This window comes from Rutidosis leptorrhynchoides, chromosome 3, assembly GCF_046630445.1.
Source record: "Rutidosis leptorrhynchoides isolate AG116_Rl617_1_P2 chromosome 3, CSIRO_AGI_Rlap_v1, whole genome shotgun sequence".
NCBI lineage: Eukaryota > Viridiplantae > Streptophyta > Magnoliopsida > Asterales > Asteraceae > Rutidosis > Rutidosis leptorrhynchoides.
In genome coordinates, this window is record NC_092335.1 from 683,535,620 (window position 1) to 683,553,986 (window position 18,367).

The following is an 18,367-nucleotide window of genomic DNA, read 5'->3' on the forward strand; positions in this document are numbered from 1 at the left end:
TGTGATTTATAATAAAAAAAAAATAGAGTGCATTTAATTCTTATTAAATTTGTGTGATTTTTAAAAATCTAAAAAAAAAAAAAATTATTTAATACATTAAATTTTAAAAATTAAATTTTAAAATTTATGAACGGATTAAGATTAGGCATAATAGCCGAAATTTCCGTTACCTAAAAGAAACATAAATTTTATAAAGGATATTTTAAAATTCTAATTACTTACAGTTATATAATAATAATAATAATAATAATAATAATAATTTTTTTATGGTGTGTTTTTAATTTATTATGCTTTTGTTTAAAAAAGACACAAAATTTTTAAGTGTGGGGTAAAAATTTTTGTACTATAAATGTACAACCCCATCTTGTGTGTGATTAACATGGTTGTTTGACAGGTACTTACGATAATGATGCATTCAACATAACGAAACACCAAATTTATATTGTGATATAAGGATTGGATATGTTCATACGATAAGCATTTTACGATCTCCAATTTTTAACTAAGGAAGTTCTAACTACCTTTACATTTTTTTTGTCCTCTCAAATTTATATTTTTTTATCTGATTTTTTGTAATGAGGGCATTACAAAATCTTAAGTGTGGGGTGGGGATATAAATTCTCGAGAACTTAGAATTTGGTCATTTTTACGAAAAATTTTGAAAAATTTTAAACAAATATACATCAGTTATTTGATTAAAACATATAAAATGAAAACCATGTATAAGGGAATTTATAAACCCATATGTTTAGAACCATTTATCACATGTTTCTATCAAGTTTATTGCAGATATCATTGCTTTGAAATGTATAAACCTGAATATCCCATTTATACGAGTAATAAAGGATGAATCAAGTCCATCCCTTAAGGAAGTAAAGTCTTCCAAAATGACACACTTGCTAACTTATGTTAGAAGATGTAGTCCAGAACAGCTGTAGGTTGACGAAAAATCTTGAAAGTCATCTCTATCATCGGCTGGAAATCCACCTCACCTCAGCATCAAACACGGTTTTTGGTGGTCAGACTTATCCTAACCATGAGATGGATCTGTCTCGTACAATGGGGGCACATTGCAAATTAGCTTTTAAGACTAATGAATCTAATCCCCAGATGGATGATCTCCGTAAAGATCAACCGCATCTATGTTTGACCGCGGTCAACATACATATGCCATAACAAATTGAGGTGTGCAAACTCATGGTTCACCGATGATATTTGGACACGATATAATTTTATTCTAAAACTTGTGCTATTTTATGAATTATATTGTGTAAAACTATTTTTAGGACATTCGGTTTCAAGTTCCATGATACTTCAATTATGGGGGCGGATATTTTGCTAATCGCCGACTGTGACTTCGGTTTTCAGTTACCCTCAACCGGAATTTGAGGTTAAAACCGGAAAACGTGTCTAGTGTAAAAACTAGCATGACATTTTAAAAAAAAAATCATAAAACGTTTTCACAAGGTCCAATTTTCCCTAAGGATCCAAATTTTTAATTATTCGTGAGACTTTAATCACGAAATTTCAACTTTGTTTCTGTTGTCAGAATTTCATTTCGTGTGGTGTGCGTGTGATTCAATAAAAAAAATTGTGTAGTGTTTCCAACTTATTCCATATAGCGTGTGTTTCATTTCGTGTAGCGTGTGTTGTGTGATTTAATGTTCGATAAGGAAAAATATGTAAAGTTCCGGTTCTGTTTAAAAGATGTGATTGCTTGAGGACAAGCAACATTCAAGTGTGGGGTAATTTGATATTGCTCAATTCATGCATATTTTAGTCGCAATATCAGTCCCAAATGTTATGATTTTATTGTATTCGAGTAGTTTTCAGGTTTGTAATTAGTTAAAATGTTCAAAGAGTCGAATGAAATGTTATTATGGATTTTCAATGATATAAAGATCAAAATGAAGATAAAATGAAGATTTATAATGAGCAACAAAAGAGTACAACATCGCGCTTCAAGACTACAAGTTAAAATGATCGAAATCACGAAATCAGCGCGCCTGCACGAAAAAAATCATAACTAAATCATACGGACTCGAAAAAAGACGAATCAGGTGTCCAGACGTCCGTAACTCAAAAATCTACAACTTTCATGAATATACCTTACGGGAACCACGTACAAATCTACGCGAAACGCGTACGTTTTGGACGAGATTCAAATTCCAAGTAGCACATGGGACGGTTGTTTTATGTTTTTTTTATTCCTTTTCAGTCTTTACAGCAAATAAAGGTTATGCTCACCAGAGTAGGAAGTGTCTACCTACTACTCCAAATGATATGATATAATACGGAGTACAGTACACATTTGAGAAGGAGTAGTTAGGACAGAGGCCTACAAGTAGGCAGTAGGCAACAACCTTAAAAAAAAAAAATATAGATATCTACTGTCTAAAATTATTTCCCATATACTCCGTACCAATTTACTCTTCAGTTTATATTTCGGTATCAATATTAATTTCGAGTTCAATTAGGATAGTTTCAATATTGTAAGGGTGGTATTGTTCATTTGCACGAGTATTATTGTGCGAGTGCAAGGGTGCTTTCATTTCCATTTTCTACCATTTGTAATCATTAAATTGAAGACCTTTTGTAAGTTTGTTACTTTCATTTTTTTTTATTGTCATTGTTACTTATTATTATGTTTATGTTTATGTATTTTTATTTTTACTCCCGTATCATTATCATGATTAGTTAGTAAATTCCAATAGTGTTCGCTTAGATGTAGATTCCATTAAAATTACCGTTATCAATTTTTATCATTATTATTATATTTATATTTTTATGTTTACCCTAGTATAATGAGTAGCTAATTTCCCTAGTGTTCACTTAGATGTAGAGCCCCTAGTGAAATGGATTGTTACCTTTTGTAAAAGTAAAAATGTAACTTTAGTATTTTTAACATTGAGCCTAATTAAAAGAACCATTATTATGTATTTGGATATTTAACCCCTGTCACTTAATTTGTTAGATTAAAATAACGAAAGTTATTTTTATTTATATAAATTAAGCTTCAACATTTAAAAGTGATTTAGACGAACTCATGAATAATTTACTAACACTAAATTAGGAATAAGGTTCGGTGGTTTGGGTAATATCATTAGCTACATAAAAGTGAAATTGTAAAAAGGGAAACCGTTATGATTTGAGTTTTGGCGAAGGTCAAAACTGGATTGGGTCTCAATTTAAATACTTAGGAACTAGTAACTATCTAAATAAAATCAAATGAAAATTAGATTTAATTTAGTTAGTCGAAACTTTATGTTTATTCTAAAGGAAAATATAAGTTTTATACTAAACATTTTAATACGAGCTTAAAACTTAAAACAATCCATGGATCTAGAGGCGACACATTTAAGTAAACACTCCCATTTATATATATCGTAAAATATTTATTATTATTATTTACGTATTATTTATAGCACTAAAATATAAAAATATACATCAAAATACTAAGATGGTACCAGAACTGTTTGTCACATCGTATAAAGCATACGCGGATCGCGTATAATGTCACACGAACCGCGTATCATTAAAAATATACGCGTATCGCGTATATACCTACACGAAACGCGTAAGTGTAGATATAGTACTGTTATGATTTTAGCTTAAATTCCAAGTTTTAATTAAATCTTTTTATTATTACTTCCTTTTTCTACTAGATTAACTATCGGTAATGTAATTTCTTGAACTCCATTCTCCCTGTGGAACGAATCAGATTTACCAATAAACTAAACTACACGGATAGGACCAGTTGCCTATATATGTTTGAAACCAACCTAAATTCATTAAAATACCATATATACAATAAATCAATTCGTGTAACAAAACAACTCAAATCCGTTCAAAAATAAAGATACTGTTTCAACGCATCAATGACTCTTTCGACTTAACGCATTCACGACCACATTCGCCTTGCCTGGATGATAAAGTATCTCACAATCATAGTCTTTTACCACATCCATCCACCTACGTTGACGATAATTCAAATCTCGTTGATTAAAGAGATGTTTCAAACTCTTATGATCCGAATAAATCGTACACTTGACACCATACAAGTAATGGCGCCAAATTTTCAACGCATGTACGACCGCCGCCAACTCAAGATCATGAGTCGGATATCTCGTCTCGTGTTCCTTTAATTGTCGAGAGGCATAAGCGATGACTTTACCTCTTTGCATTAGAACACACCCGAGTCCATTTAACGAAGCATCACAATAAACCGTCATGTCTTCCACTCCTTCCGGTAACACTAACACCGGAGCTTGACACAACTTCTCTTTTAGCAATTGAAAAGCAATTTCTTGCTCGTCCTCCCAATTAAATCTCGCGTTCTTCCTTGTCAACTTCGTCAATGAAGAAGCGATTTTAGAAAAGTCTTGGATAAATCGACGATAATAACCGGCCAATCCGAGAAAATTCCGGATTTTCGTAGGCGTAGTCGGTTGTCTCCAACTCTTCACCGTCTCTATCTTCCCCGGATCTACTTGAATGCCGTCTTTGTTCACAATGTGACCAATGAATTGAACCTCCCTTAGTCAAAATTCACATTTGAAGAACTTAGCATACAACTTCTCCTTTTGTAACGTCTTCAATACTTCACGCAAATGACGTTCATGCTCGTTCATACTTTTCGAGTAGACTAGTATATCGTCAATGAACACAATCACCGACTTGTCCAACATGGGTTGGCACACTCGGTTCATAAGATCCATGAATGCCGCCGGTGCATTCGTAAGACCAAAAGGCATAACTACAAACTCAAAATGCCCATAACGCATTCGAAAAGCCGTTTTCTCAATATCTTCCTCACGGACCCGCATTTGGTGATAGCCGGACCGTAGGTAAATCTTTGAGAAATACGCCGCACCTTGGAGTTGGTCAAACAAATCGTCAATCCTAGGCAATGGATAACGATTTTTGATCGTCACTTTATTCAACTCCCTATAGTCGATGCACATCCGCATACTACCATCCTTCTTTTTCACGAATAAAACCGGAGCGCCCCATGGCGAAGCACTCGGTCGAATAAAACCCTTTTCAAGCAACTCTTGGGTTTGGTTTAACAACTCTTGCATTTCCATCGGTGCTAAACGATAAGGAGTTTTAGCAATGGGAGTAGCTCCCGGAACCAACTCAATGCGAAATTCTACTTGTCTTTCCGCCGGAACACCCGGTAACTCGTCCGGAAAAACGTCTTCGAATTCACTAACCAACGAAATTTCACGAATGGGTGGTGGCTCATCACGAGTATCAACAAAATGGGCAAGAAAAGCCATGCCACCACTAACAAGAAAACGACGTGCCCGTGCAAAAGAACATATCGGCACAAGTCTTCTTCGCTTATCGCCTTGAATAATTAACTCTCCCCCACTTGGGGTCTTCACAAGGATAAATTTCTCATGGCATGCAATATCGGCTCTATTTCGATCGAGCCAATCCATACCAACAACGATATCAAAGTCGCCCAAAGTCATCGGGATAAGGTCAATTTTAAAGTTCTCGACACCAAACACAACATCACAATTTTTACACACATCAACCACTAGCACCATCTTGCCATCCGCTATTTCGACTCCTACCGGACGACTTAACTTAGCTAACGGTCTATCAAGTTTAGGCACGAATTTTGGAGACACAAACGACAAATTTGCACCGCTATCAAATAAAATCCTTGCCGAATTAGAGTTAACCATAAAAGTACCTGAGACAACTTCGTTGGATTGCTTAGCTTCATCATTCGTCATCAAATAGTTGCGACCCCTAGCAATACCCGCCGCTTTCTCTAACCGCTTAACGTTATCATTATTCAAATCAGGACATTCCGGCCTCTTGTGCCCCTCTTTACCACAATTAAAGCAAGTGACTTTGGTCGACGCCTTGGTGCAATCACGGGCCATGTGTCCTCTTTGATTACAATTATAACACGTGGGCCCAAAACCCCCGGAAGCACCCTTCTTCACACTATTCACGCTTTCGGAGCCGTTCTTGTTCTTTTTATTGGAAAAGTTCGAATGACTCGAACCTTCAAACTTTCTTTTAGAAAAAGTGAAATCGCTTTTTCTTGGAACCTCCGGCTCAAAACCCCGAGCCAACTCAAATAACTCTTCAAAAGTCTTAGCCATTCCCCGACTAATCTTACCCTTGAACTCGTCGTTCAAGGTACGGTAGAAATCTTTCATTAGCTTGTGATCGTCACCAACATATTCCGGGAAAAAGCGAGTCTTTGCCAAAAAGGTAGACTTGAGAGTAACCAAGTCCATCGAACCTTGTTGCAAATGATGCAACTCGTCCCAGATTCTATCAAGGTCGGAAGAAGTTCGATATTCTTGGAAAAATTCATTCTTAAACTCCTCCCATGTCAAGCTCATGCATTGCTCTTCACCATATAAATTGATTTTATCGTCCCACCACAACTTTCCTTCTTCACGTAACATGCTAGACCCATACCTCGTCTTCTTCTCGGGAGGACACTCTGCTGTACGGAACGCCCCCTCGATATCGAAAATCCAACAAGTGCTTTTCAATGGATCCCTCACCCCATTGAACATCGGAGGTTGAGTATCCTTAAAATTTTTGTAGTGGAAATCCCGTCTTCCTTCACCTCCTTCACTACGAGGATAAATGTTTCTAGCTTCAAGAGCCTCTTCGATAGTGGCCTTCATTCGTTTATTTATCAAATCGGTCACTTGTCCATCGACCGAATCTTGGAAGACCTTTCGGACATCCGTAAGAAAATCCGCTTTTAACTTTTTAAAGACAACCTCAACCTTGGCCGAAAATTCGGGGTCCTCACTTGTACCACCGATATCATTATCGTGTCCGTTTCTCGTCTTCATTCTATAAAACGGAAAGGGTTAAACCATGAACGAAAAGCATAACACGTAAGTATATACATGCGTACCACACTACCCCATCTTGCTCAACAATCGTCATACATTACTCGTTTGACACGATTTGCACTCGTAACAACGGTAGCTAATCGTTGTTATGCGAGCACGTTGCATTAACTCGCTAGTACAACGTCCGTCTTGCTTGATGATTGCTAACACAATACAAAACAATTAGCACAAGGTTAGTTTACCTAAACCAAAGCACTAACAATTCCCGGTTAGACCCAAAGTCCTACAAGTCCCGCATAAAGCGCTCACACAATAAAGACCAAGTCTAGGCACCTATCTCAGGTCGCCTAAATCCCTTAGACCATGCTCTGATACCACTTGAAACAACCCAACCCGTATTCCATACGATAATGTTTTTTTTATACACATTTACGCGCCAATTAAATATGCAAACCATTCCACAAGTTCCATTTAAACGTACATCAATTTAAATGTTTACAAAAGGCACGAAGGCCATTAATTAAGTTTTATACAAGTTTGACCCACTACAATGATAGTTTATAATCCAAACGACACTCGAGCATGGTTTGGGGCTAAACTACCCAAAACGTAAGGCCAACTTCAAAAGGCTAACACCAAAAGCACCCCCTGTCAACATAAACGGGAGACAACTAATCCAACCGTATGCCCTTACCCTTGTCCAAGCTGGAACCTATAAAATGGTAAACAACGAGAGGGTAAGCAATGCTTAGTGAGTGCAACAATTATACATACATATATATAACCTATCCATTTGCAATCACAATACCAAATACCTCATACGAACTTGTAACTCAAATAGCATGTCAACATACCCGTAACACTAACAAGTCGTACATTATCACACCACTTCATTAGCATATACTCAACTCAATATATATATATATATATATATATATATATATATATATATATATATATATATATATATATATATATATATATATATAATATGCTAAACAAAACAACAATCTCAATATGGTTAACCAATAACGCTATGGTGCTACCGGCTCGTGGTTCACACCATACGACTGTAAAACTCTACTTTTCTGAACCCACTATAACAATTCATTATTTTCACACTATAATAAAATAAGGTAGCTAGCCCTTTATTGTCTGTCTCTCAATGTCTTTGTATGAAAGCATTCTCCAAAACACGAATGGCAGAAGCTTGGTGCCATTCGTTGATAATGAAGATGAATGAAAGGCCTATCCATGTTTGGATAGGTCGAACGGATAAAAGTAATTAGGTCAATTAGATATATAGACGTGGATCAGTTTAACAAATCTTCACAACAACCTTAAGCGGTAGTCTAATGGTTCGATGATTGGGATCTTTTAAAGGGTAAAAGGGTAACATGTAGAAGGTTTTCATGTGTGGGCTGCCCAGGTGGCGAGTAATCCGATCCCTGATGTACATAACCTAGCAAGATTACTCCCTGACTGTTTTTTAACACATCCCTGACCACCACTAAATATTCGTCCTAGACAAGATTCAAACCTGAGACCTCTTACAAAGAACTCAGGGACCTAACCACTGGACTATCTTGGGAATCTTCAAAGTAGAACCAAATTTAACTCTCACTAACTACACTTTAGAGTCTTGCCTTAAAAAAATAAATCTTTGCAACATAACATAGTAATGTTATGATATATTTGTTGTGACCCAAACTTTTCCATGTTTATATACATTAAATGAAATTGATATTTGCATGATTAAATATTTCCAACTTGTTAAGCAATCAAACTTGTTAAGACTTGATTAATTGAAATAAGTTTATGTAGACAATTGACCACCCAAGTTGACCGGCGATTCACGAACGTTTAAAACTTGTAACGACTACATGATGATATGTATATGGATACATATATATAGTTAACATGAGATTATCATAAGTAAGTATCTCACTAAGTATATTAACAATGAGTTATATACATAAAAATGAGACTATTGAATTAAGAAACTCGAAACAATATATATAACGATTATCGTTATAACAACGTCTTACTAAATACATATGAATCATATTAAGATATTGATACACTATGTTTAGCATGATAAAATGATAATTAAATATATCATTAAGTGTGTTAACAATGAACTACATATGAAAAACAAGACTACTAACTTAAGAGTTTCAAAACGAGTTATATATGTAACGATTATCGTCGTAACGACGATTTAATATATATATATATATATATATATATATATATATATATATATATATATATATATATATATATATATATATATATATATATAATGTATTAAGATATATTAATATACCATGTTATCATGATAAGATGATAATTTAACATCTCATTAGATATAATAAATAATGGATTAACAACATTAAATGAGATCATTAACTTAAAGGTTTCAAAACAACACCTACATGTAACGACTAGCGGTGACTTAACAACGCAGATAAAATGTATATACATGTAGTGTATTAAGATGTATTCATACACTTTTAAAAGACTTCAAGACACATATCAAAGTACTTCTACTTAACAAAAGCGCTTACAATTTCATCCTCATTCATTTTCATCAACAATTCCACTCGTAGTCATTCAGTATCCGTACCCGTACAGCTTCTAGACGTACTTACTATGAGTATACACCAATAGGAACTAGCATGGGATTCCACTCTTGATTATGTCATGCATGACTAATCAAATTTAACTTCTACCATGAACTAGTCAACTAGCAAGAACTCCTTTTAACCCCACTCACCACTCACCACTCACCACTCACCATTCACTTCATTCCACTTCCATTTTTCTTTCTAATTCTCTCTCAATACACACACACACACATACACACACAAACACATATGAACGAATTTTTCCAGTAACTAATCATCATCTTCATCAAAAATTACTTCAAGAATCAAGCTATAATCATCATAGGAAGAACACTTCGGAAATCCTTTCAAGTTTGCTAGTTTACTTCCAAGCTTTCTAATCCATTCCAAGTAATCATCCAAGATCAAGAAACCTTTGTAATTTACAGTAGGTTATCTTTCTAAATCAAGGTAATGCTTATATTCAAACTTTGATTCAATTTCTATAACTATAACAATCTTAATTCGAGTGATAATCTTACTTGAACTTGTTTTCGTGTCATGATTCTACTTCAAGAACTTTCAAGCCATCCAAGGATCCTTTGAAGCTAGATCATTTCTTGTCACTTACAGTAGGTTTACCTACTATATTTGAGGTAGTAATGATGTTCATAACATCATTCGATTCATATATATTAACTATCTTATTCAAAAATTTAAACTTGTAATCACTAGAACATAGTTTAGTTAATTCTAAACTTGTTCGCAAACAAAGTTAATCCTTCTAACTTAACTTTTAAAATCAACTAAACACATGTTCTATATCTATATGATATGCTAACTTAATGATTTAAAATCCGGAAACACGAAGAACACCGTAAAACCAGACATACGTCGTCGTAGTGAAACCGGGGGCTGTTTTGGTTTGGATAATTAAAAGCTGTGAAAAACTTTGATTTAAAATCTATACTTCTGGAAAAATGATTTTTCTTATGAACATGAAACTATATCCAAAAATCATGGTTAAACTCAAAGTGAAAGTATGTTTTTCAAAATGGTCATCAAGATGTCGTTCTTTCGACGGAAATGACTACCTCTTACAAAACGGCTTGTAACTTGTATTTCCAACTATAAACTTATACTTTTTCTGTTTATTTTCATAAAGTTAAGTTCAATATGAAACCATAGCCACTTGAATCACTCAAAACGGATTTAAAACGACAAAGTTATGGGTAAAACAAGATTGGTAAAAATTACTTATTTTAGCTACGTGAAACTTTATAACAAATCTATTCCAACCTTAACTTAATCAACTTATATTGTATGTTATGTAATATTGAGATACTATAGACACGTATACAATGTTTCGACCTATCATATCGACCCATCTATATAATATATCTTGGAACAACCATAGACACTCTATATGCAAATGTTGGAGTTAGCTATACAGGGTTGAGGTTGATTCCAAAATAATATATATAGTTTGAGTTGTGATCAATACTGAGATATGTATACACTGGGTCGTGGATTGATTCGATTAATAAACTCCCACATGATATATATTTATAGTGCTATCTTAGGTAGTGGGACAAGATGGAATTCATGGCAGACAAGTGCAACAATTGAAAAACCCCACTTATTTTTTTCACGTGCCAAACCTTTTGATACATCTCCTTGTTCTCGACATTCTATCATTTAATAAGGATAATGGATGATGAAGTAATCATGATGAAACCCTGATGAATGCAGGCGTATTTTTTGTGTACCTGCCACTCAAAACTCTTGTGACCAGATCAATAAGTCTTGCAAACTTTCTGTTGGGGTTTTTTTTTTCTTGGGCCGAAAACTTGCTTCACCGTTGGGCCATGTTTTTCGTTTCTCTGTTGGGCCATTAGTGGACTTCTTGTTGCTGGGCTGGGTACGTAACCCGTTCATGTTACTGATTAATATCCGAAGCCTAAAAACCAAAAAACAATGTTTCTTTTCTTGCTTTTGTCGTGGCTACAGCCTTGTGACTACTACTGCACATTTTCATTTATGTTATGGCTAAACGAAAATAATATTGATGATGCTTGATGGGTAATTAAAGAATGATGGTGATGAAATTATGGAGAAGATGATAAACTGAGTTGTATATGATAAATTTATTTGACCTTCGAATTATTACATGAATGTAGTAAGTGGTTCAGTGGTTTGGAAGGGTATTTGTGAAAGGAAAGGTCTGGGTTCGAGCCCGGGTTCGGGCATTTTTTTTTTAAAGATGAAGAAGAAGGAGAAACAGATTTACTAGTTAAACATATTTAAGTTGGGTAGTAAATCAGAAAAATGGTTTAGCTTGGATGATTAAGAGAGTTATTGGGTTAGCGGGATGTCGCGGGTTCAAACCTGGGCTTGGGCATTTTTTTTATAAAAGCTTTGGAAGGTAGATTTCATTACCAAAACTTATCATTATTATTATTATTATTATTTATCACTTATTATTATTATTATTATTATTATTATTATTATTATTATTATTATTATTATTATTAAAGAAAGTATAATAATTATTAATATTATTATCACTAATATTATTATCATTACTAAGTGTTTTCATTAATATTAATATTATTATTATTATTTTATCATCATCATCATCATCATTATTATTATTATTATTATTATTATTATTATTATTATTATTATTATTATTATTATTATTATTATTATTATTATTATTATTATTATTATTATTATTATTATTATTACTAGTAGTATTATTTTTATTAATATGTTTATTATCAATATTAACAAATATCATTACTATTATTATTAAAGTATTATCATTATTATTATTATTATTATTATTATTATTATTATTATTATTATTATTATTATTATTATTATTATTATTATCATTATTTTTATTATCATTATTTTAGTATTATCATAATCATTATTTTAACAAACGAAAGATACTTATATAAAAATATATTTATTACATATATCAAAAGTATGTCTAATTCACAATTTTAAAATAAAAATAACATATATATATATATATATATATATATATATATATATATATATATATATATATATATATATATATATATATATATATATATATATATATATATATATATATGTATATATATATAACATTTGAAATAATAAATACATATTAATTTAAATGAGTAACATAATTAAAATATATAAAATGGGTTGAATATCATTATGTGTTCATTATATGTGTTAATATATATACTTGATATAGGTTTGTGAATCCGAGGGCAACCTTGCATTGTTCAGTTCCGTCGTATGCATATTTTTACTACAAAATATCGTATCGTGAGTTTCATTTGCTCCCTTTTTAAATGCTTTTGCAATATATATTTTTGAGAATGAGAATACATACGCTGCTTTTATAAATGTTTTACGAAATAAACAGAATTAATCGAAACTACATTCTATGGTTGAATGATCGAAATTGAATATGCCCTTTTTAGCTTGGTAGCCTAAGAATTAGGGAACAGACACCCTAATTGAAGCGAATCCTAAAGATAGATCTATGGGCCCAACAAACCCCATCTGAGTTACGGATGCTTTAGTACTTCGATTTTATCATGTCCAATGTAGAGTCCCGGAATGATGGGGATATTCCATATGCATCCTGTTAGTTCGGTTATCAAGCGTTCACCATATGAATGATTTTTATCTCTATGCAGTTTGCGAAATGCCTGATACGAGATGTTTAATTATGAGAAATGAAAATGAAAATCTTGTGGTCTATTAAATTATGAAATGATCGATTATGATAAACTAATGAACTCACCAACCTTTTGGTTGACACTTGAAAGCATGTTTATTCTCAGGTTTGAATGAAATCTTCCGCTGTGCATTTGCTCATTTAGAGATATTACTTGGAGTCATTCATGACATATTTCAAAAGACGTTGCATTCAAGTCGTTGAGTTCATTAAGATTATTGTTAAGTCAATTATAGTTGGATATATTATGAAATGGTATGCATGCCGTCAACTTTCGATGAAATGAAAGTTTGTCTTTTAAAAACGAATGCAATGTTTGTAAAAATGTATCATATAGAGGTCAAGTACCTCGCGATGCAACCAAATGTAATGCAATCGTCCATATGGATTTGGACGGGGCGTTGATATCGGCTAAAAAGTCACGTTTTTACCCCCGATATTGAGCCCTAAAACCATAAAGTTCCAAAATTTATCGCCAAAATAATCACTTTGTTGGTTAATTTGGTAGATTTAGTCATTACAAAGGCTATGTTTCAAGAATCACTAAAAACGGATGAGAAACGAGGAAAAACGAGCAAAACCGGCTAAGACGATTAACTTGCGTTTAAATAACTTATTTTATAATTTTTAGAAAAGTTTAATTACTTAACCTCATGTTGTAGGATATTCAATTACGAACGCGTGGGCACAAGAATCGTCAAAAACGGAGCTAAAACGAAGATTCTAAAGCGAAAACGGTGAAATCAAGTTACGATCCGGGGAATCAAGGCTGACCAGCACAAATCCGCCCTGCCATACTACCTGCCATCCGCCCTGCCAGTATGTATATGCCCTGCCAAAAATGGCCTGCCAGTGTACCCTGCCATACCACCTGCTAGGCGTTTTTTTAAGAAAATTATACCCTGCCATACCACCTGCCATACCACCTGCCAGGCGTTTTTTTTGGCCAAAAATTAATATTTTACCCCCAAGCTTTGCTTATAAAAGGAGGGCTTCACTTCTCATTTCAACACACTAAAAATACACCAATTCTTCACTTCTCTCTCTAAATATCTCTCTATAGTCGCTCTCTAGTGATCTATAGGAGATTAGTTCTCTCTCTACTTTCTCTCTCTAGTTTCTAGAGAGATAAAAGTACAGAGATTAGGAAATGTAATTATCTCTCTATTGTCGCTCTCTAGTGATCAATAGGAGATTAGTATGTAGTTAGTAGTAGAAGCTATAGAGCATTGTAACGCTACGGATATTATGAAGAAATACAAGTTGTTATTCTGCCGACATTACTCGGTAATATCTATCCTTTCTTTTATCAGTTTATTATAATATTCTTGTTCGATATTTATGATTTACTGATGTTAGAAATGCTTGTTGCCATGATGTGTGACTAATTGCTTGATTGTTTGCCATGATTTAGTAATGTTAGTTAGGGATGATTATCATTTCGTACTCGCTTTCTGTCTATGATATTAAACCTCGTTATTATCGTCCTTCCACCAATAAACATGATTAAAACCTTTTATAAAGTCGACATTATAAAGGTAATTAGTTATCTGTGTTTATACATTGGTCAAGGTATGAACCCATCGGAAATACTATAAAGTACATGGGGAATTACTGTAGGACCAGATCAAGACATTGGTCAGGAGTATAAGACTCGAGGAAATACTGTTGCAACAGTAGAGTACAGTGTTGATGTACTATAGGACCACTTGAGCATCGTCAAAGTTAGAAGCCATGGAACCACTATAAGTCTAGTACATGGTGGATAACTAAGGGATTTATTGGGTAGATTTAAGTAAGGGCTGGTTTAAGTCATAAATGGAAATTTAACGCACTACAATACAAACTAAGCTTATAAATCTTTAAGGATGACTGAGAACTATCTGATGTTCTAATTTGTCTACAAACCCTTAGATTTTACCAAACCATTGACAGAAAGGGATTCGAAACACAATCATAACCACTCACTTGGTTGATACACTAAGGTGTTAAGAAAGGTTAGATATTCTATATATATGGCTATGCTACTTTATTCGTGCGCCCAAGGTATGCACTGCATCCAAGAAGGGCCGCTTATATCTTTAAACCAGATAAAGCATCGGGAGTTGAGCATAGTCCATCCGATCAGAATCTTCAAAGCCTAGTTCCTCGTGACATGCTAACCGGGGAACCGCTTAGTAGGGAATCTAGTGTTCACACCAAGGTATATCTATCCAAGGAGTGCAGCAGAGGGGCAGGATTCGTTTGGTCTCAATATAATTGAGGACTGTTTGAAATGTCCCATTCTTATTGATTAAAAACGTTTCATATTAATTGATTTCGTTGCGAGGTTTTGACCTCTATATGAGACGTTTTTCAAAGACTGCATTCATTTTTAAAACAAACCAAAACCTTTATTTCATAAATAAAGGTTTAAAAAGCTTTACGTAGATTATCAAATAATGATAATCTAAAATATCCTGTTTACACACGACCATTACATAATGGTTTACAATACAAATATGTTACATCGAAATCAGTTTCTGACACAATATCATACAAACATGGACTCCAAATCTTGTCCTTATTTTAGTATGCAACAGCGGAAGCTCTTAGTATTCACCTGAGAATAAACATGCTTTAAACGTCAACAAAAATGTTGGTGAGTTATAGGTTTAACCTATATATATATCAAATCGTAACAATAGACCACAAGATTTCATATTTCAATACACATCCCATACATAGAGATAAAAATCATTCATATGGTGAACACCTGGTAATCGACATTAACAAGATGCATATATAAGAATATCCCCATCATTCCGGGACACCCTTCGGATATGATATAAATTTCGAAGTACTAAAGCATCCAGTACTTTGGATGGGGTTTGTTAGGCCCAATAGATCTATCTTTACGATTCGCGTCAATTAGGGTGTATGTTCCCTAATTCTTAGATTACCAGACTTAATAAAAAGGGGCATATTCGATTTCGATAATTCAACCATAGAATGTAGTTTCACGTACTTGTGTCTATTTTGTAAATCATTTATAAAACCTGCATGCATTCTCATCCCAAAAATATTAGATTTTAAAAGTGGGACTATAACTCACTTTCACAGATTTTTACTTCGTCGGGAAGTAAGACTTGGCCACTGGTTGATTCACGAACCTATAACAATATATACATATATATCAAAGTATGTTCAAAATATATTTACAACACTTTTAATATATTTTGATGTTTTAAGTTTATTAAGTCAGCTGTCCTCGTTAGTAACCTACAACTTGTTGTCCACAGTTAGATGTACAGAAATAAAACGATAAATATTATCTTGAATCAATCCACGACCCAGTGTATACATATCTCAGTATTGATCACAACTCAAACTATATATATTTTGGAATCAACCTCAACCCTGTATAGCTAACTCCAACATTCACATATAGAGTGTCTATGGTTGTTCCGAAATATATATAGATGTGTCGACATGATAGGTTGAAACATTGTATACGTGTCTATGGTATCTCAAGATTACATAATATACAATACAAGTTGATTAAGTTATGGTTGGAATAGATTTGTTACCAATTTTCACGTAGCTAAAATGAGAAAAATTATCCAATCTTGTTTTACCCATAACTTCTTCATTTTAAATCCGTTTTGAGTGAATAAAATTGCTATGGTTTCATATTGAAATCTATTTTATGAATCTAAATAGAAAAAGTATAGGTTTATAGTCTGAAAAATAAGTTACAAGTCATTTTTGTAAAGGTAGTCATTTCAGTCGAAAGAACGACGTCTAGATGACCATTTTAGAAAACATACTTCCACTTTGAGTTTAACCATAATTTTTGGAGATAGTTTCATGTTCAAAATAAAAATAATTTTCCCAGAATAACAAATATTAAATCAAAGTTTATCATAGTTTTTAATTAACTAACCCAAAACAGCCCGCGGTGTTACTACGACGGCGTAAATCCGATTTTACGGTGTTTTTCGTGTTTTCAGGTTATAAATCATTAAGTTAGCATATCATATAGATATAGAACATGTGTTTAGTTGATTTTAAAAGTCAAGTTAGAAGGATTAACTTTTGTTTGCGAACAAGTTTAGAATTAACTAAACTATGTTCTAGTGATTACAAGTTTAAACCTTCGAATAAGATAGCTTTATATGTATGAATCGAATGATGTTATGAACATCATTACTACCTTAAGTTCCTTGGATAAACCTACTGGAAAAGAGAAAAATGGATCTAGCTTCAACGGATCCTTGGATGGCTCGAAGTTCTTGAAGCAGAATCATGACACGAAAACAAGTTCAAGTAAGATCATCACTTAAAATAAGATTGTTATAGGTATAGAAATTGAACCAAAGTTTGAATATGATTATTACCTTGTATTAATTATAATGATAACCTACTGTAAGAAACAAAGATTTATTGAGGTTGGATGATCACCTTACAAGATTGGAAGTGAGCTAGCAAACTTGAAAGTATTCTTGATTTTATGTAACTAGAACTTGTAGAATATATGAAGAACACTTAGAACTTGAAGATAGAACTTGAGAGAGATCAATTAGATGAAGAAAATTGAAGAATTAAAGTGTTTGTAGGTGTTTTTGGTTGTTGGTGTATGGATTAGATATAAAGGATATGTAATTTTGTTTTCATGTAAATAAGTCATGAATGATTACTCATATTTTTGTAATTTTATGAGATATTTCATGCTAGTTGCCAAATGATGGTTCCCACATGTGTTAGGTGACTCACATGGGCTGCTAAGAGCTGATCATTGGAGTGTATATACCAATAGTACATACATCTAAAAGCTGTGTATTGTACGAGTACGAATACGAGTGCATATGAGTAGAATTGTTGATGAAACTGAACGAGGATGTAATTGTAAGCATTTTTGTTAAGTAGAAGTATTTTGATAAGTGTATTGAATTCTTTCAAAAGTGTATAAATACATATTAAAACACTACATGTATTTACATTTTAACTGAGTCGTTAAGTTATCGTTAGTCGTTACATGTAAGTGTTGTTTTGAAACCTTTAGGTTAACGATCTTGTTAAATGTTGTTAACCCAATGTTTATAATATCAAATGAGATTTTAAATTATTATATTATCATGATATTATCATGTATGAATTTCTCTTAATATGATATATATACA